This window comes from Centrocercus urophasianus, unplaced genomic scaffold (assembly GCF_019232065.1).
Source record: "Centrocercus urophasianus isolate 14NV4802_14NV808 unplaced genomic scaffold, USGS_Curo_1.0 seq_16, whole genome shotgun sequence".
NCBI lineage: Eukaryota > Metazoa > Chordata > Aves > Galliformes > Phasianidae > Centrocercus > Centrocercus urophasianus.
In genome coordinates, this window is record NW_024884711.1 from 44,992,927 (window position 1) to 45,015,913 (window position 22,987).

A 22,987-nucleotide genomic window follows, 5' to 3' on the forward strand; every position below is an offset into this window, starting at 1 on the left:
CCTGTCGGAGCTGAGCTCTAGCGAAGGGGAATATTTCCCACTTATTCTTCCGGCACTTGCCTGGTACAGCAGTACTTCTCTTGGGAGGACATTTTATCTTAAGCAAATATTGAATTTCTGGGATTAATATACCAGTTGGTTAGGAAACAAACCAGGCCAGTTCCAAGAAGCATTTGCTTACTGATAGCAGGTGAGATAGCTAGTGCTGATTGGATCTTGATGGCTTCTAATTATAGAAGACTAAATTATAAATATTTGCAATCTAAAAATTTTGAATCAGTACTTTGGTCCTAGCCTCGGTAAACATGGTTATTTAGGTATTTTGCTCCTACCTAACTGCATGGAATACTGAGCACGAGAAAGTCAGATACAGATGAAGATATACCTGCACAGTCCTGAATGTGACATCAAGATGAATTTAAGTCAAATCCTGATGCAAAGGTAAAATTACCAGACTAAGATCTTTTTTGGTAGTAGCTAAGTTTTTGTCTATGTTTTCATATACTCAGACAAACTATTGCTTTTGGCTTTTTTTTTCTCTTTTTTTCTTTTGAGAACGGAGTTGCACATTCATGAAAAGAAGCAAGGAACTGCTTGCTGCCTTACCTATTCATGCCATAACTGGATTTATTTTTGCGTGCCCTTGTTGATGTTTATGACCACCTGAATTTTCCTGGCTTTTAGTGGGAGTTAAGCCTGTAAAGTTCTCTGGGTTTAACAAACAGCAGCCACAATTCCTCTCGTGATGCCTAATTAAAGTCAAGAGGACTGGTAGAGTTTTTTTCCTCTATGGCCATAATCTCTCTCACATTTTGTTCTGCCTTGGTTGTATTGCACACATGTGGCCTATGAAAGTGTGTGCAAGGTCATATGACAGACTTTGACTATGGGGAGTGAACATACCTGGCAGTGGGCTCCACACAGCTCAAAAGCCTTGCAAACTCCTTTGCTTTCTCATTTCAGCTAAACCTGCCTGTAACATCTATGGAGCAGCCAAAGGCATCTCATCAAGTGGTTGAACCTGACCAGTGGGTCTATGAAGCCCATGTTACACGGTTCAAAGAAGTTCAGAAACTTTGCTGCACTTTCCTCTATTGCAAAGTGGCCAACCCCTTATTAATTTTGCTCTTTAGTGGACATGGTGGTGATGGATTGAATGCTGGTCTAGATGATCTTAGTAGGTTGTTCTGAAATCTTAATGATACTATGATTGTATTTTCCTCTTCAAAACATAAGCAGCAAGTGGGCTGAAGCTGAAAACATTTATTGTGGTAGTTCACACTGGCAGAAGACCTTACCATTCTTGGGTGATGTTCACAATACTGCACAGCCCCTTCCTCCTCCAAACACACCTATTCAGCCACTCCTGTAGAAAAACAATCTGTTCATGTCACTACAGCAGAATCAAGTAAATTTCACGATGAAGATAGAACACTATAATTTCTATCATTATTTTGGATAAGGAGATGGCAACATGGCTTACAAAGTAGCCTACAACAGGGTCCCAGATGCACTGCCATAGTCCTCAGTTAGAAGTGAAGACAATATGTAGGATTCACCCTTCATTGTAAGAAATGCTTGTATACAAGCACTCATCATTTCTTCTTCCACTCATTGGCTCAGTAAGAGAAATTGTCTCTACATGTATCTATCTCTTAACTCTTAAATAGTTCCATATTATCACGGCTATAGGTATGCTACAACTATTTCTCTGTGTTGATACTTCATGGCTGAGTTGATTAGCTTTTCTCATCCCAGTGACCTAATGACTTCCTGAGTGGCATTCCTATTGGTCAAAGCCAAAATAATTTGGAATTTGTATGGGAATGATTCAAATGTGTGGCTATGGGGAAAAAAACCCACAACAATCCTCCTCTAAAAAATGCAGACGTCTGCAGTGTAATCACCAAGGATTGAGATGATCTTCCATATAAAACTCCTTGTAGGATAGAGACAGAAGTAGGCACTTAAAATTAGTTTGACTTCAGATATTAACTTCATGAACAGTGTTCCTAACTATTGGCTAAGTTAAATATGTCTCCCTGGGCTATAAAGGGAGCTTCAGATGACTGGCTCAGACAACTTCGTCTGCACTGTAGACTCTCTAAAGTTAACTGAAACTCATGGCACTCTGAATACTGCTTTACCATTACAGTTGAGGCTTCCAGAGACTTAAGTTTCTTCCATGTTAAAGGAAGAGTTTGGTGTGAAAGCCTTTAAAATCTTCTGAAGAATCTGGAACATTTCCCTTTTCAGAGCAGAGAGTGACACTGGGGAAATCGTATTCCTCCATTAGTAAGCAAACTGTTTTGTAAACTGTGTAAAATACTGTAGCTGCAACTAAATAGTCCACATTACACTAACTTTCACCTGCTAAGGCTTTAATTTTTCACAGCACAGTTTGGTGAGCAGCTTCTTATTGAACTAAAGGCCCTACATACACAGAAAAATTATGGTGCCATCACGGAGCAATTCTTCTTATTGGCTGAATGACTATAATTCCTTCCATGAGCTGTAAAGCTACACATATGGCTTTACTGCCTCAGAGTTAGTTTAATAAGGATTCCCCTTAGGGCTGTCCAGACGGCAGATGGCATCGTATGTGAAAATTAAACTCCTGAACTGAGGCTCCAAAACTATTACGAGGCTTATAAAATACACCTGGAGGCTTTAGGTGAAGTGGGAAAGCCAGGAGGTTCCCAGTGCAAACAGAAATTGTTGAATGCACAGATAGAAAAGGTCCCTTTTTGTTTCCCAGCATTAACCCAGTGACTGACTTGTCTCAGACTTGTTTTCATAAGTCCCAGGGCAGAGCTAAACGCTCTCTCATTTCTTGAGCTGCTGGTGCTTTGTGCCACATAAATTTAAAGACAAACCACTCTTTTCTGTTGTTGCTGCTGCTTCAGTTCTGCTTTAATTGCTGGAGAGCCACTGTAGAGATGGTGCATAAGCAAAAGTTTTGCAGTGATGTTTGAAGAGTTTTCCCTTCCTCACAAAACCTGAAGAGTCTTGGAATAAGCAAATAGACAATGAATAGGGTCTGAACAGAAGAGAGGCAGATGATATCTGAGCCCATCAATAGTAGTAGTAGTCTGCACTGCTCTACATCATTTTCTCACCCAGAAATGCTTTTCTGCCAAAGTCTGTGCCTTTATCCCTCTCCTTTCACCTTCTTCCTGCTCTCTTGGTTATGGTTTCATGGTTAATTGTTGGTCAAGCATAAGGAGTGGGAGGTGGACAGCAGCAGATGCCTGCCCAGACCTTCAGGCAGTTTGCAGTGCCTGTGACTGTCTGCTTATGAGCTGCTCCACAAATTAATATTCTTTGCATTTTGTATGACTTAGCAATATTTTGAGCACAGCAGATCTTCCAGAGCTCTGTGGATTGTGCTGAAAATTGTGGGGAAAAAAGAAAAAAGAAAATGCTGAAACCAACTATTACTCATCCTGCAGTCAGCCATCTCTCATGTGAACCAAGAAAATGTTCCTGTGAGGATGGAGATATAAAATATAACATTCCTACCACCTTTTACAGCCCACACTGGCACTAGACCCTACTATAAGTGGTGTGATGGAGTTTGTTTTTCAACCTAACAGAGTATTCCAAAGTGGGATTTAAGACTCCTAAATTGAGATGCCTACACATGAGAAAGTGCAAATCCATAATGCAGTTGCCTTCAGCTGAGCTAATTTACTATAGCTCCCATTATAGTCAGTGAGAGAACGCTGTCTGTACATGCACAAAGTAGCTAAACTTTCATGGAAGTCAATGGAGTCTCAACAGCCAGTAATCACTGTTGCTGTGGGATGTCTAGAGACCATGGCATACAGCAGTGTAGTCTAATGCAACTGCTTTTCAAGGCAGGGAAATGCTAACAGAGGCACTGAGGTGTTGGGGTTCACCTTAAATCATTTTTAGGAGACAGAGTAGGATGCAGCGTCCACAATTGCATGTCCACATGGACCCTCAGTGTCTGAGCAATTAGTAAAATCAGTATGTATCTGAGACATACCCACAGTATTACTATGTTCTTTGCTTGAACCTAGAGATCTCCTGTGTAAATGTCACAGGGTATCCCTTCCACTCTCATCACCACAAAGGTGAAGACAGCCTTTAAACTCTCCGTTTGTGTGGGTATTTCAGACCCAGCTGGTTTTATTTGGACAAGTGAATCAAGCAATTACATGGATTTAGCAGGGATGCTTGCTAGACTCCGGTGCTGTGTTGACTAGCCCTTCTCTGGCTATAATATCAGCCCAGACGCCAGCTCTCTTGCAGACATCTACATAGAAAAACAGTGTTTATTTTACTCCATGAAATCAGTCCCACACCTACTGTGCCACACTAGTGGAGCAGGTGAAATAAACTCTTGCTAACATCTCTAGCCTCTTGGAAACATGGAAAATCAGGATTATACTCTCCTAGATTGAATGCTAGTTTGCAAAGAATGTTAAGTGCATTGGGTACACCGAAAGGAACAGAATACATAGAAAAGCATCACCCACGTCCACAAAATATTATAGTCAGCTGTCAAGGCCTGTGTCAGCTTTGAACAGAGCCCGTGTTTATTAAATGTTCCTGACTTGACTTGTGGGTGTGTAAATATTCCCACTTATAAAAAGTAAATCTTGAAGCATTCACCACTGCCATTGTCTTGTGAACATGAGGTGCACTCAAAGTCCTTGTCAGGAGTAGTTTTCACAGAGGGTATATTTTGCTTCCTGAAAGGATGAAGGGTAGTTCAGTACAAGTAGCTAAACAGATCTAAACTTTTCTTTCTCTAACCTAGCTTTGGGTAAATGCAACATAATTATCTATTGATGAGACAGGTATTCTGGGCTCCCACATTATCAGCATGGAGAAGTAGCCACTTTTAGATGTGATTCCACAGATCTGTTTTAGACTTCCATTTTAGAAGAGGATGAATCATGACTTAAACTCTTATCGAACAGCACTCCATTGAATCCTTCTTTCACTTACCTCCTTTGGAGCCAGTACCCCTGCCAAAAGAAATTCACAGTGAAAATCAAGGAAGATTTAGGAGATTACAACAGTTAGACTTCTAGTCATAAACCAAGGGAACATCTCCCTTATAAACTGGGACCCATACATTAGTGTTAAGATAGGGAAATTTCAATAACAGAAAGCAGAGGGAAGTAGTGGCAGGAATGAGAGACCATTTCTTTTAATGCCTGATGGCTATTTTCAGTAATGGTTTGTTGCTGACATCAATAAAGAGTTTTCCAGAAAAAGTGAAACCACAAATTTATGCCTTTCTCATCATTCCTTCACTGCACAGGAATATTCCCCCCTCTTTTAATTATCTCCAGATAATATCCCCTCCCCAAAGGATGGCAGTGCATTTGAGGATTCTTCAATGGGAAGAAATAAGCTGAAGTGACACACGCAGAACAGACAGAATAATGAAATCTGAGGGCATAAGATTTCACAGAAGATATTTCAAAGGATGTGGTTTCCACAGAGACATTCACTGTTTTTCTTGGCGACATTGTGCATTAGTCTTCTCCACACTCATTTACAACTTACTTTTTATCTTTTATCTTTAAATATGTCCAGGCTTGAAGTGGTAGAGGAGAGGGCATGCCGTGAAAGCACATTTCTACTTTGAATAGCAAATTTCTCAGGTGAAATGCCCATATTTTCCCTATAAATGATCTTTTTGGAATCTTGGGGAGTTTGGTTTTTTCAGCTTACATTGTGCTTGATGAACCAATGCTAATTTACAGATGAACTGACATGGATTTGAGCAGATTAGTGCTGTAAATGAACAGCCTATACACCTATGATCTGTACACCTACGCATATACATCGCATTGTCCATACGTTTATGAAGCTTAAGCTGAGGACATCAATATCTTCATTGTGGCAGCCAGATGGCATATGTTCAGAATTATCCAGGGGGCTTGATCTGGTGATAGACTCAGTGGAGGTATAGAAATTAGGCTTTAAAATACAGCTGAAGGAAAATGGATTGCAAATCCGTGTAATTTTTCTCCCTTTGTTTTTCCAAGACAGAGTACAAATCACGTGCCACATAAAATGATGTATTTACAATTCCTTTAGAGCCATGTGCCTTTATAGCAGCGAAGGGATGAGATCCAGCATGAATCAGTGCTAAATGATAGAAAAGTCTCACAGCTTGAGGCTCACGCTGTTGCCCATGGCTTTACTCTTCCCTACAATACAGGCCATGATTTATGAATTGGTGGATCCATACCATGGCCTTGGATAACCAAGTTGGGGAATTATGATGTGGGAGAGACTTAAGTATCTTATTTGTAGGCTGGGAGCATGTTACCTTGCTGCTCTGTGCATTCCTATTGAGAAGGATGAGGTGACTTCCAGTCTCCCTGTCCTGTGCCCTTATCATACAAAGTCTTTGAGAAATTGGTCTGGTAGAGACCTATACTTGCTATCAAGTCTCTTCATCTTCTTTATGCAGGGACAGTTTTACCTGTGTCATTCCTGACACTGTCTAATGCATTCTTCATAGTCTACCAGCAGTGGTTTACTGGTGGCTCAGTACCTGGCTCCAATACATCATGCTTTGTGATGCTCATGGATTCATAAAGGTACACAAATTCTTGATTTACAGTAAAATCAAAGTGAGTGAACATTCACAAAAATATGTGGGTCTAACACTTGCACCTCACTTTCTCTTCTGGTAAACATGGATAATGACCTTTCCCTAGGACACAAGGGAATTTTGCAAGCAAGAGTATTTAAGACTTAGGAGGCTCTGTTCCGATGAGAGTCACGGGAACATCTTGATCAGACACAACTTGAATTCCCCTTTACTGCTTGGTTTTACCATCATGTGCCAGCAGAACAATCCTAATTCACTGGAGATATTTGCTCGAGGGCAAATAATGCAAGCAGTCTATTTTGAGCAGTCTATTTTGGCTTTCCACTAGCAGTATTCAGAGCAGAGACTTTTCCTTGACACACTTGCAGGACTTGCCAGGAGAAATTCCAATCCCCAACATATTTTATGCACCTAAATAAATACCATAACATGAATAAACTTCATTAGTAATTGCTGATTGAGTTCAAGCCCCTTCAGTTTTGTAGGGGAAATGTTTTATTATAAACTTCTGTGAAGTCTATACTCCAACTTGGTTAGTGACCTGAAAAAATTAAAATATTTCTGGCAGTGAAAAGTGCTAACAAGTGAATACTTTTCCATATTCTTTTCTAAGCATACCAAAACTTTACCAGTAAAATACGGCTGTTTCTGGAGTGAGAAAGCAGTAACAACCCAGTAGCAGTACTCTATGTTTTTATAGTGCCAGCTACCCAACAGACTCAATAGGAAAAGATCATCATTCTGTGCACCATTCAGTTTGCTGGAAAGGGTTTCTTCTGTTGTTTTCGCTGTGCTCTGCTGAATTGTCCTGTACTGTATAAGGCTGCAAAATATCTCCAGTGTGAATGAAGTGAAAGTCTCAAAAAGGATAAAGAGAAAGTTCAAAAAAGGCAGAAGACCAACGACCGAGTATATGCAGTTGAACTATGAAACATTAAAATCTTCCTTTGTTGTTTTTTTTCTAGTTAAAAATTTAAACAATGTCATTTTAGATATGTTCTTTAACCATCACACTTTTAGCTGTTTTAAAATGTGTCTGTTCCTTTTTATTTTTAATTATAAATTCCTGCCCAGAGTAGTGTGACCTTTCCCAAGAAAGGCTCTGATGAAACTGGTGCATTAGAATCATACAAAGCTGTTTGGGATCATGTTAAATGGTGGGAAGTTACCTTTCCAAAATTTATTAATCCAAATATTGAAACAGAAAGTGGCTCTTCTGCTAACGTAAACATTCTGAAAACTGGAAATTGAATTTTCATCCTATGGGAAATATGGATAATTTATTACTTACAGACCTTCAAAACATGAAGGAAAAATCCAAAGACTCAAATATTAATAGAATGGAATTCTTAAAATTTAGGCTTGAGAACACTGATGAGTTTCAGATCAAATGAACAGGGACCTGGTATCTTCCCTAACTGTTGGAGTGCCTCCTAGGATCTCAAGTTTCCTCTTTTCTATTGTGAGCAGCAGTCTCTCCAATCTCCAAGATGCCCCATAGTTGTTTGCCATTTCATTTCATTTCAGCTTGAGCTATAGGAAAGTCTTCATTCTCATTCTCATACTGCACTAGTTCTATTCCCATATTTTTTTTTAATGGGGAAAAAAAAAGTTAAAAGGAAAAACATTTTAAAAAAATCAATTTCTGTAGTCATTGCTTCTTTGGGAATGTTCAACTTTTTCTTGTAAATCCCATACGTATTCATTTGACCATGAACTATATATGTTGGCCAGACTTCAGCTGGTGTATCCCCTTTGCCTCAAACTTTTCCTAATCATAGAATCACAGAATGGCCAGGGTTGGAAGGGACCTCAAGGATCATGAATCTCCAACCCACTGCCACATGCAGGGCCACCAACCTCCACGTTTAATGCTAAACCAGGCTGCCCAGGGCCCCATCCAGCCTGGCCTTGAACACCTCCAAAGATGGGGCATCCACAACCTCTCTGGGCAGCCTGTTCCAGTACCTCACCACCCTCTGGGTAAAGAATTTCCCCCTGATGTCCTACCTAAATCTCTCCTCCCTCAACTTAAAACCACTTCCCCTCGTCCTACACATATAAACCATTTCAAAGAGTTGATTCCCCTCCCCTGTGTAGGCTCCCTTTAGCTATTGAAAGGTTGCACTGAGGTCACCCCGCAGCCTTCTTTTCTCCAGGCTGAACAAGCCCAGCTCGCTCAGCCTGTCCTCATAGGGGAGATGCTCCAGTCCCCTGATCATCCTAGTGGCCCTCCTCTGGACCCTCTCCAACAGCTCCCTGTCTTTTTTGTACTGAGGGCTCCACACTTGGATGCAGTATTCCAGATGGGGCCTCACAAGAGTTAATGTTCCCTTTGTCTTTTGTTTTTAATTTTGTGTAATGTAAGAGAGAACACTTTCTTGTCACATGAGCAGTTCCTTTCCTGCCAGTCAGCCTAAACTCACTACTGGTAGACTTATGACATATAAAAATTGTTGATGCCCTATTCTAAGTCAGCCTTGGAAAAGAAAGGTCATCATATTTCTCCTTAATCCATCATAGTATCTCACAGATTTGGGTCTTGATGACTTCTAATGAATGCTGTATGAAAACAAATAGTTATTCATAGAGAGGGGAAATCAAGTATTCCTTTGCAAATCCCACCACCTTCAGCAATGAGCTTGTTGGAAAATCGCAGAAGCAAAATCAATGTTTAAAGACTTCTTCCTTACTCTGCTATATCTCTTTGTCTGATGCCTTTTGTCAAAGAAGTTTTGTCCCACAAATGCTCATGCAAGACAGAGTGTCCATTCTTAATGTGCTTTTCTGATACCAACAAGGTGAGCGCAATTTGAGCTTGGTACTTGGACCTTGGAGTAGAAGACAGGAAGAAGTGAGGACCATCCTTGGAGACCTTCCACTTCAGAAGTCCCTGTCACCTTGAGGATCATGTGCAATAGAAATTGTTGCTGAATTATGGCAGACAAGTCAGGCAGCAGCTGTACCATGAGGGGATGAATGCTCAAAGCCCTCAAAGAAAATTCTTCCTGCACTGTCTTTCTGTTTAATCCTTACCCACACTGCACTTAATGTTCCTGTTTGTTCTCCTGCAGTCCAGGAGACTTGGTTCTTCCCAATATGGAGACAGTCATTTCAAAACTTATATAGTAACCACTTCTTTTCATAGACTTTGCAGGCAAGATTTGGTGAGCTTCCCAACACCGGTTAACAAATGAACAAGAGCAATACACTTATGTGTTCAGAACTGGATATGATGTGACATCTAAACTTGTTTTTCTTCTAGGGATATCATGACAAATTATTCTCCTCTTGTTTATCTCAGCAGACTCTGCAAAGCCATAAAGATTATTTGAGTCACTCTGGATTTGCTGTGGGACAAAAAACACAGGATGTGGCCAGATCCAGCAAACATACTTTTCAATCAGATTTACATAAAATCCACTCCTTCACCCGCCAGACACACAAAAAACAAAATAATAATCATATCGAAACAGAACTGATTGTGAAACCTCCTTTTGTCCTGTGAGAATTTCAGATTTCAGAAGTTTTACCATCAAAACTTGGTAATTCTTGCAGATCAGTAATCCGTGAAGAATTCACCATTGGTGTTTCAAGATATTTTTCATGCTTTAGGTCCTTTTAATAATGGAAATAATGTAAAAATAGAGTAATAAGCAATGCAAAAGCAAGAGCTATTACAAAGCAAAAATTAAACATTTCCTTCAAAGAAATTCAAAGCTATATACAATTTCAAAACACGTTTATTTATGCATGTGTTTATGCACGTAGGTATTTACTTATTAAGAACCTGAAGGAAACAACTGCAGCTTGGTGAATCAGGCCTCTTTCTAGGAAAATACATTAGCCAAAAATTCTCAATGAATTCTAATACACAAATTCCATTGTTCCTCATTTCCCAAACATGCAACTGAGAGGAAGAGAGAAAAGAGAGAAATTTGTGAAGTGTCGCCAATGGAATGTAAAATCCCAGTTTCAGGCTCTTTTTCTTTCTCCGGTGACCTAATTTGCTCCTGAAAACCCTCAGCCCCACTCTCAGCTGCTCTGCAAGGGATGTTCTCTGCATGCAAGGACACAAGCAGGTCTGCTTGGATGTCTTGTGGAGAAGGAGTGGTAGTGGAAGGAATTAATGACTTGATGTGGTCTACAAGAATTCAGCATGAACCTGAACCTCACCTGGCATCCAGATCAACGGCCTGAGCAGAAGAGTAGTCATCCTTTCAATTCTTGTTCACTGTTTGTGCTTGTGGGATAGCACTGTATACACTACAAAGTAGTTGCTTCTGCTTTCCCCCCTTTTTTTTCTACACTTTCAACCTATTCCTAACCTTATTGATTCAAAATGCAGAAGGAAAATGGAATGGAAACTTTCTTATTAAGTAGTTTTTGGGAACATTTGAGAGAAGTGCTCAAAAATTCCGCTGCTTTGAATTTTGTCTGAAATGAAGTTAGAACCCCAACTATAAATCAGGCTGGATTCTTTTCTAAATCTAGGTTTACATTCATCACAAAATCAGTCATTTGCTTTGTCTCTCAACAGAGAGTCCAGGATTTCCAGACCACTTAGACACTCTGTGATTGAAATGGTTGTCTGTAACTCGGAACTCAGACAGAATGAGAGCTTAGTTGCCCTTGCTGTCAGTATTTCTTTACCTCTTCACAAAATAGACAGAATTTTCCCCATGTGATCAAAGGATCTTTAGATATCCAAACTGCATACTTAATCCTGGAGCAGGACGTCCATCCATACAGAGGTAGCCCAAAGGTGCAACATGATGAATCAGGAAGGAAATGACTCCATGAGTTTTGAGAGGGAACCCAACCCACACATCCTCCAGCAGAAAAAAAAATCACATTTTGCAGGTTTATTTTCCTGGAAAGCTCAGTTCAGAGACCATTCGAATTTAAATAGTCTGTTCAGTTTGAATTGGCTTTCTACCAAATGCTGGGCATTTTCTGCATCAGACTAATTTCATTATAGAGAACATTAAGATGCTCTTTTGCTCAAATATTTTCTTTCATTCAGAAGATGGCAGAAATCATAGAATCACAGAATGGTCTGGTTTGAAAAGGACCATAATGATCATCTAGTTTCAATCCCGCTGCTGTGGGCAGGGTTGCAAACCACCAGACTAGGCTGAGCAGAGCCACATCCAGCCTGCCCTTGTATGCCTCCAGGCATAAGACAGAAATGACATAATCAAAAAATGAAAACACGGAGCCTAATAATTAGTTAACTAATTATGGACTTCGTCATGGGATTGCTCTATGGCATTTGAAGGAAGATGCCTGTCCATTACGTTCTGTTTGGCTTAAAAGTTCAGATCTAATACTAAGAATGTCTTTATGTGCAACAAGACAACGACTGAATATTTCCACATGATAATAATAGGCAGTGAAACCCATGGAACTGCATTTTGCTGACCTGAAGGAATGCACATTAATGGCAAAAAGGGGAAAACTGCATCTCTGGAGAGTGAATCAAATCCTTCTGGATAAAGTAGTTATAAAGAAAGGAGCAACCAGCGGGATCTCGGTTGCATTGCCACAGTCATGCTCTTTATCTTGACTCTCCAATTCGGACCACAGAGAACCTGTCCTGAAGACATATGATCAGATCTACTCTCCTAAATTCTGAACTAATCAAGGGATAATGCGTAGGTTGGAAAGACTTCATTTCACCTTACTTCTAAAAAATCATATATTCTGAAGAATACTTAAGTACAATGCTTAAATGCAAACACAGTATTTTTCAGACTCTGCTTGGTTGTGGACAGATATTTCCCATTCAGATGTAAGTATGCTTGATGCATAATGACACACTGAAAAATAGGAACATGGAAACTGAACATTTTAAGGCAGTAATTCACCTCAAAGAAACTCCTTTGTAAAAGCTGATCTCTTCTGTCAGATAATTACAAGGTCCTTTAGGATGACAAAGACTTCAGTGAAGAAATTCAAGCAGACTTGTATCTTCTGTAGGGCAGGAACCTTGCAAAGAACTTAGCTCATCCTGAATCACGACCTAAGCCTGGAAGGAAGCAAATCCTGAAGGCTGCTACAGTGAGGGAAACTGGAAACGACCTCTTGTTGTCAGATTTCACTCATTCGTTTTAACCCAGTGTTTCCCCAAGGCTGCAGAACAAATTCCTTCTGTGCAGGAAGTGCTTGTGCTAATCCAGAGGTTCAAAGCCTGTATGAGGAAATATAATGCTTCCTCCAGGGACTTTTCAGAGGAGAGTGGCTGACCACAAGAAAACAAAAGCTCCTGCAGCTGATCGTAAGCCTATGTGAGAGGGCTGTTGAGGAGTCACCTAGGAATGACTGCAATTCCTGTTTATGAGTCAGCAGGGAGGGAGCAGCCCAAGTCAGATTTTGGGAGATGCCTGCACTGTCTGCTTCTTTTCAGACCATGGGAACTCTGCAGGGAAAATAATGAGATGTGAGGTTGAGGAATGTGGGAATTCAATGTTCTGTAGACCATGCTTATTAGTTCCCTGCTAGGCATGACGACACCTGCAGCAAGCAGAGATGTGAGCTCTGATCCAGCATTGCTGTGTCATGTTAAGGTAAGGCACTTTGACTTTCTTCCACATCTTGGTCTCCAGAGAGAAAAATCTTGTGGGTGTGAATTGCCTCCATCTCTGTCTGTGTAATGTCTATTTTAGTTGAATTTTCTTTGAATTTTCCCAGACAACTGTTAGATCAAACCTATAATCTCATTCCACTAAGAGAACATAAGTTCATTCCACTGGATTTAAAGGATTTTCTTCTAAGCATCTTTACCCTTCCCAACACAAAGCTAAGGGCTGAGGCTTCAAGTGGAACTCCAGTTCTTTATAACAAAAAGATTCAACCCATCTAGATGTGCTGGTTTGATTGTGGATATCTTCTGAACTGGTATATTTCCCTAGGTAACTGGTACCATGTCAGGGTGCTCTTACACTTTAAAGCACAGATAAATTTGTAACATCTGAATAGAATCATGATAAAACATGTCAGGAAGAGATTTCAAGAAAAAGCAAACCTCATTCTTTTGTTCTCCTTTCAGAGTAAGCTGGACACCTGCTTTCTAACCTGTTAAAACCTTCTGTTTTTAGAAGCTCCCTACAAACTTTGACATGTGTAGGTTGGACAAAGAATTCAGTTCATGACTGTTTGAGAAGTATAGTGATGATATTTAAAAATGTTTTGACTTATTTATCAGCTTTGTCTTCTAACCTTTCAGACAATTAACCTCTGTTGTTTTGTTTTATTTCTCTTTCTGTTTCATTTTTCTTAGTTTTGGTTTCATCTCAACATGGATTGAACATCAAGGGAAAATTATTCTCCCACTTAGCTTTTATGCAACATGAACAAAGGTGTTAGAATGTGATTTTCAGAAAATAAGTCATAATAGTTCTAAATCAATCTGTGATGTCCCCATTGGGATTACACAAGCTGGTCATGTCTAGCTTGAAATCTGGGCTGAAACCATTACAGCTCAATTGAAATAAAGTTTGCAAATGTATTTACTCAGACTGAGATCCATGGAACACAAACACCCCAGGCCTAATAGTGCATGGAAAATAGAAAAAGCAATTCCTACTCATTTACTATGATAAATGATCACCTCAAAATCCTAATGGCCGTGGTGTTCTATCAACATGTTCAGCTCCTATCCAGCATCAGGTGGATGGTGGTGGTGGATGAGTGCAGAGCTCAAATTGTGCTCTGAACAATTTGTTCAGGTTCTGGATAATTTAACGAGCTTGATTAAATGCTAAATAAATATTGGTTTTGCAGTTTGCTCACCAGATTTGCTCTTGGATATAAGAGGCTACAAATACTGTTGCACTGGCAACAGGAACAAACAGTTTAAAAGATCCGTTCAGACTGTGATGAAAGTGTTTGAAGAAAAAAATTTTGGTGGAATCGTGTTTTGCTCTAATGAAAACCCTCTGTTCTGCAGTAACCGAAGAAAATCAGCAAGCTCTACTCCTCACAACTTCAATTTAATTGTCAATTTAAAGGAGGAAGTCACTCAACAGGCCCTATGTAACAGGTTACAAGCTAAGATAAGCTCACTTCTTTCAATTTCATATTCTTTGGTTTTGATAAAATTTTCAGTGCTGAAGATATCTGGATGCATACACATAGTTTAGTAGAATATAGTTATATTTACTTCCAATTTTTGCAAATGAGGGACTATTCTTGTTGTGCTCACTTCCTTTATCTTCACTATATGCATATGTATTTTTGCAGTGAAATGTATGCACACCCACAAAGTTGTGTCAGTGAATGCCTAGTTCATTTTTGCACTAAAATGCCCTCCCAGTGCTTTCAGCTTCAGTTGAAGGAGATAGAACTTCAGATAAGATACTATCTGCTTTGTGCTGGGCAAATTTGAGTAGTAAACTGTAGAAACTGTGGTCAGTATTTGTTTCTTTAACCCAGCAGCTGTCTTGTGCTGTGAAATCCCTATTCACAGTGGGTAATGATTACAGCTTCATAAGATAATGCACAACCTTCATGCCCTTCACACCCTTTTCTGCTGCTTCTGCAGTTAGTTCAGCATTACAAGACTGCACGCTCTCCTTTACTACATGCACCAATCTTAAAGCTTGGATAGATATCAACTTCTTTCAATTTTTTGTTGCTTCAAATTCAGTGTTTTTGATTTTTTCCTGTATGTTAGTGTAAAATAACTTCACTGGAGTTATACCAAATCATGGCCAGCTTATGAAATGTCTCCTACTGCTCGAGAATGAGGGATATTGGTTTATACTCAGAGATAGGCTCCATGTGTGTTCTTAGCAAGGAATATAGAAATGCTCAAAACTGCAGTTTAAGTTTTCATTTTTTGGAGTGTTCTGCTGGTCCTCTTGGCTTTTCCTTTGCCCCCTGAATATCCTTTGCTACTGAACTGGATGCTGTCAGGCATTGAGGATGGGTGAGCTGTTCTGAGATGCCCCAGAAGAGGGCAATCATGTAAATCTAGTGCTAGGCATCAGTTCATTTCTGCTTACCATGTTGAAAAAAACTAGCAATTTCTAAGACATTCGGTTTAAATGTTCCTTTGGCTCTGAAATGTCAATGGCTCTTAAAAGTCCATAGGTGGCAGTGGTGGTGGCCACTTCTGAAGGCAATGGAACAGTTTTTAGATCGGGCCTTAAAAAATATGGACCAAGACTCATTCCTGTCTTGTATATTACAGTCCTTCTGATGAAGTCATATTGGCACAATAGTGATGCTTAGTGAAATGTCTGTCTTGTTTGGTAGAGTTGTTATCTAATTGTTTCTTTGGAGGAGACTGAGGATGCCACTTTCAGCAAAATGCACAGGAACACCCCAAAACCTTAAAAAGCAAAGCCAGGTGCCTTACTTGTGCCAGCAGTGCTGTGCTGAGTGGCTGGAGGAGACACCTGTGTTTGTCATCACCATTAACGTGTAGGATGGCTGGTAATGTTTTCTCAAGTCCTGAATCCTCAAAGAGAAAAAGGTGGTTTATCTCTTAACTGGGAGCTTCACTGGAGTTTCATGGTGTACATGTACACCTACATTGCAGACAGTTGCTTGACGCTGCCCAAATTTCAGTCTACACTGACAAGTGAATAGGTCTTCACGCTTTTCATACGTCTTTTAGATGTGGAAGACATCTTAAAAAATGGGGCTCCAAAGCACAGAAAGTGTCTCCCTAGAGACCTCAGATATTCTAATGTTAACATGATGGCTGTCCTGTGCACATTCAGATTTTCTCTAGCATTACAGTGAAGGGCTCACCACACAGCATATACATCACTTACCAAATTACTCTGTTTCAAGTAGCAGACTTGCTGCCCTGGAAAAAGAGTTTATATATATATCCTACATTTTTTCTAGCACTTCTTATTCCAGTCCTTGATCCCTCAGTTATGATCCCTAGTCCTTGATCCCTACGATAAGATCTTAATTGCAGTTCCAACACATAGTAGCTAGCTACTGTCCAGAGGCTGGCATCCTCCGTGTAGAGGTTAATTCATGACCCTATTGCTGTTTCTCTCTTGGGACTTGGTGCTTATACCAACCATATCAACCAGCAGCTGGGAAGGTTTTGCTTCATGAACACTGTTCTGTGTCAAAAGAAATGCTATCATATTGTTAGGTTTAAGCAGTTGGATGAAATGCAACTGCCGACCATGTGTGAGGCTGAGAAGGAGTCCCGTGAGTATTAGTGGTATCTCAGTGTTGGATTTGGGCACCTAAAACCAGCAGGACCATCAGCTTTGAGAACTAAAACACAAGGACTCCTTAGGGCTGCATTCATAGACTCTGTAACCAACCATCCTGTTTTTGGATCTGGGTCTGGAGGGTCAGCTCTATTGATCGAAGCCACACACACTGTCAAAAGTATTATTCTTTTTTCCTCAGTTGGGCAAGTTGCCCAAACTGTGCCCTCATTTATCCTGTAATAACCTTACAACATCAGCAAGTGCCTCTGTGGATCTGAGGACATTTAGCAACTCTCAGAGGGGACTGAGATTTTGCCAGGCCTGGCCCTAGAGCTTCATTTTTCTACCAGAAACACTTTTTGGAAATAGAAGCTGTCAGTAACCCAGATGGGCTGAAGGTTGATAGCAATTTGGTTTAATAGCTCCTTGTGGCTGTTTTTTGGGTTTTTTTGTTGGTTTTTTTTTTTTTTTTTTCTTTCTTTTTTTAACCTCTGATTCTTAATTGAAATGGAAAGCAAAAATTCCTGTCAGCATGCGTGCATCTTCTAAGATCTGCCAACAGCACCACATGGCATTCATCACATCTCACAAACTGAAGGTTCTCTGACAGCCTTCCTGGTGTTGTTAAGAGGAGAAGATGGTACAGGCACTTCTATATGTCATAGAATCATAAAATCATTGAATTGTTCAGGTTGGAAAAAACCTTAAACATCATTAAGCCCAACCACAACCGAACCATACTACACGAACTCCAACAACCCTCTGCTAAATCCTCTCCTTACTGAGAGCTGTAAGACACTGGTTGGAGTTAGAAAGGAATGGGTGGGAAGAAAGATCTTCTGAGATCACAGCAAGATTTACAAGGGTATTTTTCCCAAGCTCGAAATAGATAATTTCCATAAACTCCATGCAACAAATAATGTGAGGTCTTGTGACTGCGGAATGTCTCCCAAGAGATGTCTGTCTGCTATGAACCTGCTAAATGTCCCTCAGTGATTCATTTTGCATCTCCAAGCCCCAGTTTCAGCATTTATAAATTAAACAGAATGGTAACAACTTTCCAGTGTTTTGAGGAGTATTTACAATACAGTTCAACACACAAGACTGTTGGCAAGTTTTTTAATTCTTTCTGCTCTCCAAATGCTCAACTGCATGCTATTGGCTTAACATTGCCTCTGCACCAAAATGCTGAGAATGATAGGGTCTGCGTAGTGCTTTTCTAAGGGGAAAGAGGGGGAGTAAAAAGAATAAAAGAGTGACCCAAGAGGCGATGTTTGGGAGTTGCCCAGCTGTGTTTCTAATGTTGTGTCTCAGATGCTGGTCAGATTCCAAAGGTAGAAGTTCCATCCAACCCTATCTGGAAGGGAAAAGAGCCACTGTCAATAAATACGTTTGGGGTACTTTCTCTCAATGAATTTGGAGAGAACCTCTTATTTATTTTTTCAGGGAAGTTTTGAAGCAAGCCAACTACAGGCTGCAGCTGGGGTCAGGACTGTGTTTGCCAGCTCCCTGAAGAAAAAGTTTTCTCTGGGAGTTTTATCTAAGCTACAAAGCCCATTCTGAACATGGTGTCCAGACCCAGCTGCTATCTTATCTGAGTTAGGAGAACTCTCTATGGTTCAAGTTATAAGCAAGACGCTGGCATGAGAGGGCATGCCCTGAGGATGTAGAGATGAGATGTGCCATCCATATGAAGAAGGCCACCTCTTCTCTCTCTCATCCAAGTTCTGTGGACTGTACTGTGAAGAAAGAAAGAACAAGCAAAGTTCCAGGACGTGCAATGAGAGTTTGACTGGAGAAGCATGAACGTGTAACCTGATTTAGGTGACATTTTCCCAGGATGACTCTCGTGCAGCAGTCAGGTTGGATTATCACAGCTAAGCCCAGCTGAGGGCTGAAAATTTACAGATTTGCACCATGATCTAGAGGAAGATTTTCCATGCAAGATTTTCCTTTGCAAATCTGCACAATCAGTGCCTTCCTTGACATTGACCTTATTTTGGGCCTAGATCTTGGTTGTGTTGAAGCCAAAGAGAGGTTTTGCTCTTGGCTCCAGAGAGGTTAGGCCAAAGATCATACCTCAGTGAAGTTTCCAAGCCTGAAAATGAAACAGAGCAGTAATGCAAAGGAATTGCTGTTTTCTATAATTGCCTTCATTGCTGACGTTCTATTTTTCTTCAGTCAATCAACTCCTGATTTAATTATACTTTTGGGGGCCTATGGACACCAGCGTTTGCAAGGCTGAGTCCCTAAAGCATTTACAATTCCGCCTTGTTTTTAAATGGACTAAATTGTGTTGCCTGTTAAAACAAATTCACTTGTCAAATCTCTTTCTTCAACAGCCTTGCCTTACACCTCGCCTTGACAGTGTAATAATGTCTGAAAAAAACAACCTAAAGGCCACTTTCTAGCTACAGTCACCCCTCAAATGAACAGCAGTAAGGAGGCAGGGAAGTCAGAAATACCAACCTGCACTCTGGGATAGTATAGCAGTGCTCAGGACCATTTGTATCACTTGCAAAGACTGGGGAGAGTAAGTGAGCTTCATGCACTTGAGAAAATACTGGAGAAAAATAAATCAAGGGGAACTGATGGAAATAGTCCATGCATATTATTAATGTGAGGAGACAAGCTGTGTTCTCTGATCTTCAAGGTCTTTTCCAACCTGAGCAATTCTATGATTCTATGATTCTGTTGTCAGTGTGAAGTTTGGGGCTCTGGGATAGTTAGGCTGCTTGGCGCCTGATAAATCTTCTGCTTTACCCTGTCTAGGATTTGAATGTGTCTCTCTGGCCCGGAAGATGTGGTCCAAGGTTTCTCAGCAGGGAGAAGGTGGAGGTGGGGGAGACATCATCCTTGGAGGTGTTCCAGAACCATGGAGATGTAGCCTTGAGGGTCATGGTCAGTGGGCATGGTGGGGATGGGCTGGGGTTGGACTTGTGGGTCTCAGTGGTCCTTTCCAACCATAATGATTCTGTGATTCTAGGATTCTATGACCATGGCACTAAATGCAATATTCATGGCATTAAGTTCTATATAAAAGGAGAAAAAGGATTAAAGTCTTCACGTACAGAGAGAATTACAGGAGGAAAGTGATTATACTGGCAGATAGCATAGTGAAGGATACAAACACAAAGTGTTCGTAGACATTCATGACAGAGCTGCACTTTTAACTCATATGCCTTCATGTGTGAGCAACTGCTCTAATAAGGAAACTTGCAGCAGGAAAAGGAGGTTGAAGTTGGGAGAGTGGAGAGCACTGGAACAAAGTGAAAGTATGCATTTAGGTGCAAAATCAGGTGATTTGGACTATGATATTTTTTAGAGTCATCCATGCTGCGATACTTGGAAAGGTGCCCCTGGTCACAGCACAAATAATGCACTATGTGAGCTGTGTTACAGATCCTTCCATGCCCTGTTCAGCCTCTCTGTTGTCCTCTTCAGCTCTCATCCCTGTCCCTGCAAGGCAGGTCAGACTGCAGCAGGTTCTGCCCTGTACAAAAAAACAAACCTACTGGGATCTCAAAAGCATGGGATGATCTTTGTGTATCTTTGTGACAGCAATGGGGAAACTGAGGCACAAAGAGATTACCTGAGATGCCTAAGCTAATTTAGCAAAATCAGAAAAGAAGTCTGTTTTCTCCTGTATCCCAGTCAGATAGAAATGAAGGCTTAAAGTCTGCATTATCATCCAGTTTCAAATGCAGCTGTAATGTACAAGAAGAGGGGCAGAGCTCTGAAGACCTGACATGATCACATCCTATGACCACATCTGCTGTGCGACCTCCTCAACTGCCATCTTTTTGAAGCCTTCTCTTCAAGACAGAGACCCAAAGAAGTGCCACACACACAGCAGCTGGAGCAGCCAAAGAGTTAAATCACTTCCCATCACCGTTTGTGTGGGATACAGAAACAACTTTTCCTACTGCATCCGCAGCTGCCAGCAGAACTCGGTGACAGCTTTATAAATCGCACCTGAAGCAAATAAAAACGCCACGTCCAGAATGAGCCCTTATCTCTTCTTGTTTGTGTTTGGCTATTTTGTTTCTAAAGGTCACGGGTAGAAGCAGAAGGAGCCGTCACTGGGTGATGTATGTTGTCTTTGGCACGGAGCGACTGATTTTCTGTTAGGGCACAGTAACACAAATGTGAATGGAAGAAGTGGGGGAGAGAAGAGGTGAGAAAAACTGTGAAGCAAGCAGTGAAAGAAAAGAAGGAGGGAAAAAAATAAAAAGAAAAAAAGAAATGTATTTGCAATAGCCTCCAAAATACATGGAACACAAAGCAGCTGTTAAGGAAAAAATGGGAAGAACAGATGAAAAACAAGGCGTTCAGCCAGTTCTAAGTTTTGGTAAATGATGGAGAACAATATTATTATGTGTCCAGGAAGGAAAGATTCCCTTTTGTCTGATGCTTCTTATATCTCATCTTAACCTACTGTAGAAGCTCCCCACATACATTATCAGGGGTCATCATAAGAGAAAAACGTGAGTTTTCTCACATAATCACGAATAGTTCTGCATGGAAAGGAGATGGGAAGTGGGAGAGGGTACTGTTACAGAATCATTACACTTGTTCAGCAGCAAGTAAGAAGGTTCAGATCTGAGACAGTTCCTTAATGATCTACACAGCATCTCTAAAATCCTATGTCTGGGCTGGGTCATTGCTTTCAGAAGGGCTTTGATTGCTAAGATTTAGATGATGCAAAGCTCACTGCTCTGTGGGGAAATTATTTCAGAGGTTAATATCCCAGATTATAAAAAATGAGGAATTTAGTTGAATCTGAATGTGCCTAATGTTAACTCTGTGTCAGTGAAATTTAGAGCACCTACCTGTACAACATTTTGCCCAAGGAGGTTGTGGATGCCCCATCCCTGAAGGCATTCAAGGCCAGGCTGGATGTGGCTCTGGTCTGGTGGTTGGAGACCCTGCAAGTAGCAGGGGGTTGGAACTGGATGAGCATCCCCCAATTCAAAGAAAAATAATTTGACTAAGGTCCCCTAAGTTCTAGTGCTGGAGCAACCGAGCAAGCACAAGTAGGGCCAGTTTAATATGCATCAAACTGGATACCACGAACATTATTCATTTGAGAAAAAGTAAGCCAATCCATGTCCAGCTCAGGAACTCAAAGCACTTTGAAAACATGAAGGAATTAAACCACATGTCCTGCCTGAGGTAGGTGAAGTATTTTTATCCCCATTTTACGGCTGGGTAAACTCAGACAGCGAGAGGTTAAGTGACTTGTTCAGTGTCACAGTCGGTTGGGGAATGTGAAGAAGTGAAGCAACAGGAAGAACCTGACCTGGGGCATGTGTCTGTGTGTGCATGTCTTTATGCACACTTGCTCAGTAGTTTCTTTCCCTATAAACCACGTAGCTCTATTTCATGGAGTTGCAAGCACATGCCTTGTACAGGGTTTTGGAATGAAACACGTGGATGAAAGAATAAAGATGAGGTCAAACAGGAACATAAGGACAAGTTGGCACAATAGCAGCTGGATAAAAGGATTAAGGAGTCGGCTGGGTTGTAGAAACAGGAAACACTGTCTCTGAAGTGATTGGAATTAGTTCAAAGTGCCCTGCATGGGATGTAAAAGCCCTGGGCTTTGAGGGGAGCAGGCAGGCCCAGCATACATGCTTAGATGTGGCCCAACAGAGCTAGCAGCAAGATGAATCAGCAGCTCAAGCCAAGACTGTGAAACCAAGGAGCCTAAATTCAGTTTCTCACTTCTTGTGGTGCTGCCTTGGGTGACTTGAGCAAGCAGCTGGCCATGGTGTTCAATTTTTTTTCTGTCAGAAGAATGGGCATGAATCAGCTCCCTACACATGCCCAAAGGCCACTGGATGTGCCAGAAAACATCTGAGTCTTTGGCACAGGCCTGGCAGATATGACACAGGACTTACAGAGGACGCAGCTGAAGGTCTTGTTGATACTCCATGGCACAAGATGCCTCTATCTACCTGAGTCTTCCCTTTGGTTGTACAAGTAGGTCAGTGTGTCCATGTGAACTAGAGCTATCCAGGTATGCATGGACAATTGCATTTGAGATGTCCTCACTTTCAGCTGCTGATCCAAATGGCTTCAGCACTGTCATTTCTTCCAGCTCCGTCTCAAAGTATTGACAGTTTTTCCTTGCTAGGCATCTCTCACTAGAGAACTGGATTAAATCTCTAACCAGTACAGCCATTGG

At 40.9% G+C, this 22,987-nt stretch overlaps 1 long non-coding RNA gene across 1 annotated transcript; it reads left to right on the forward strand.

Moving 5' to 3' along the window:
* Positions 1-354: 354 nt before the first annotated feature.
* LOC122159660 lies at positions 355-20,783 on the forward strand. The gene is made up of 3 exons (XR_006168576.1): positions 355-441; positions 19,570-19,698; positions 20,493-20,783. It is a non-coding gene; the product is annotated as an uncharacterized LOC122159660 (long non-coding RNA).
* The last annotated feature ends 2,204 nt before the right edge of the window (positions 20,784-22,987 follow it).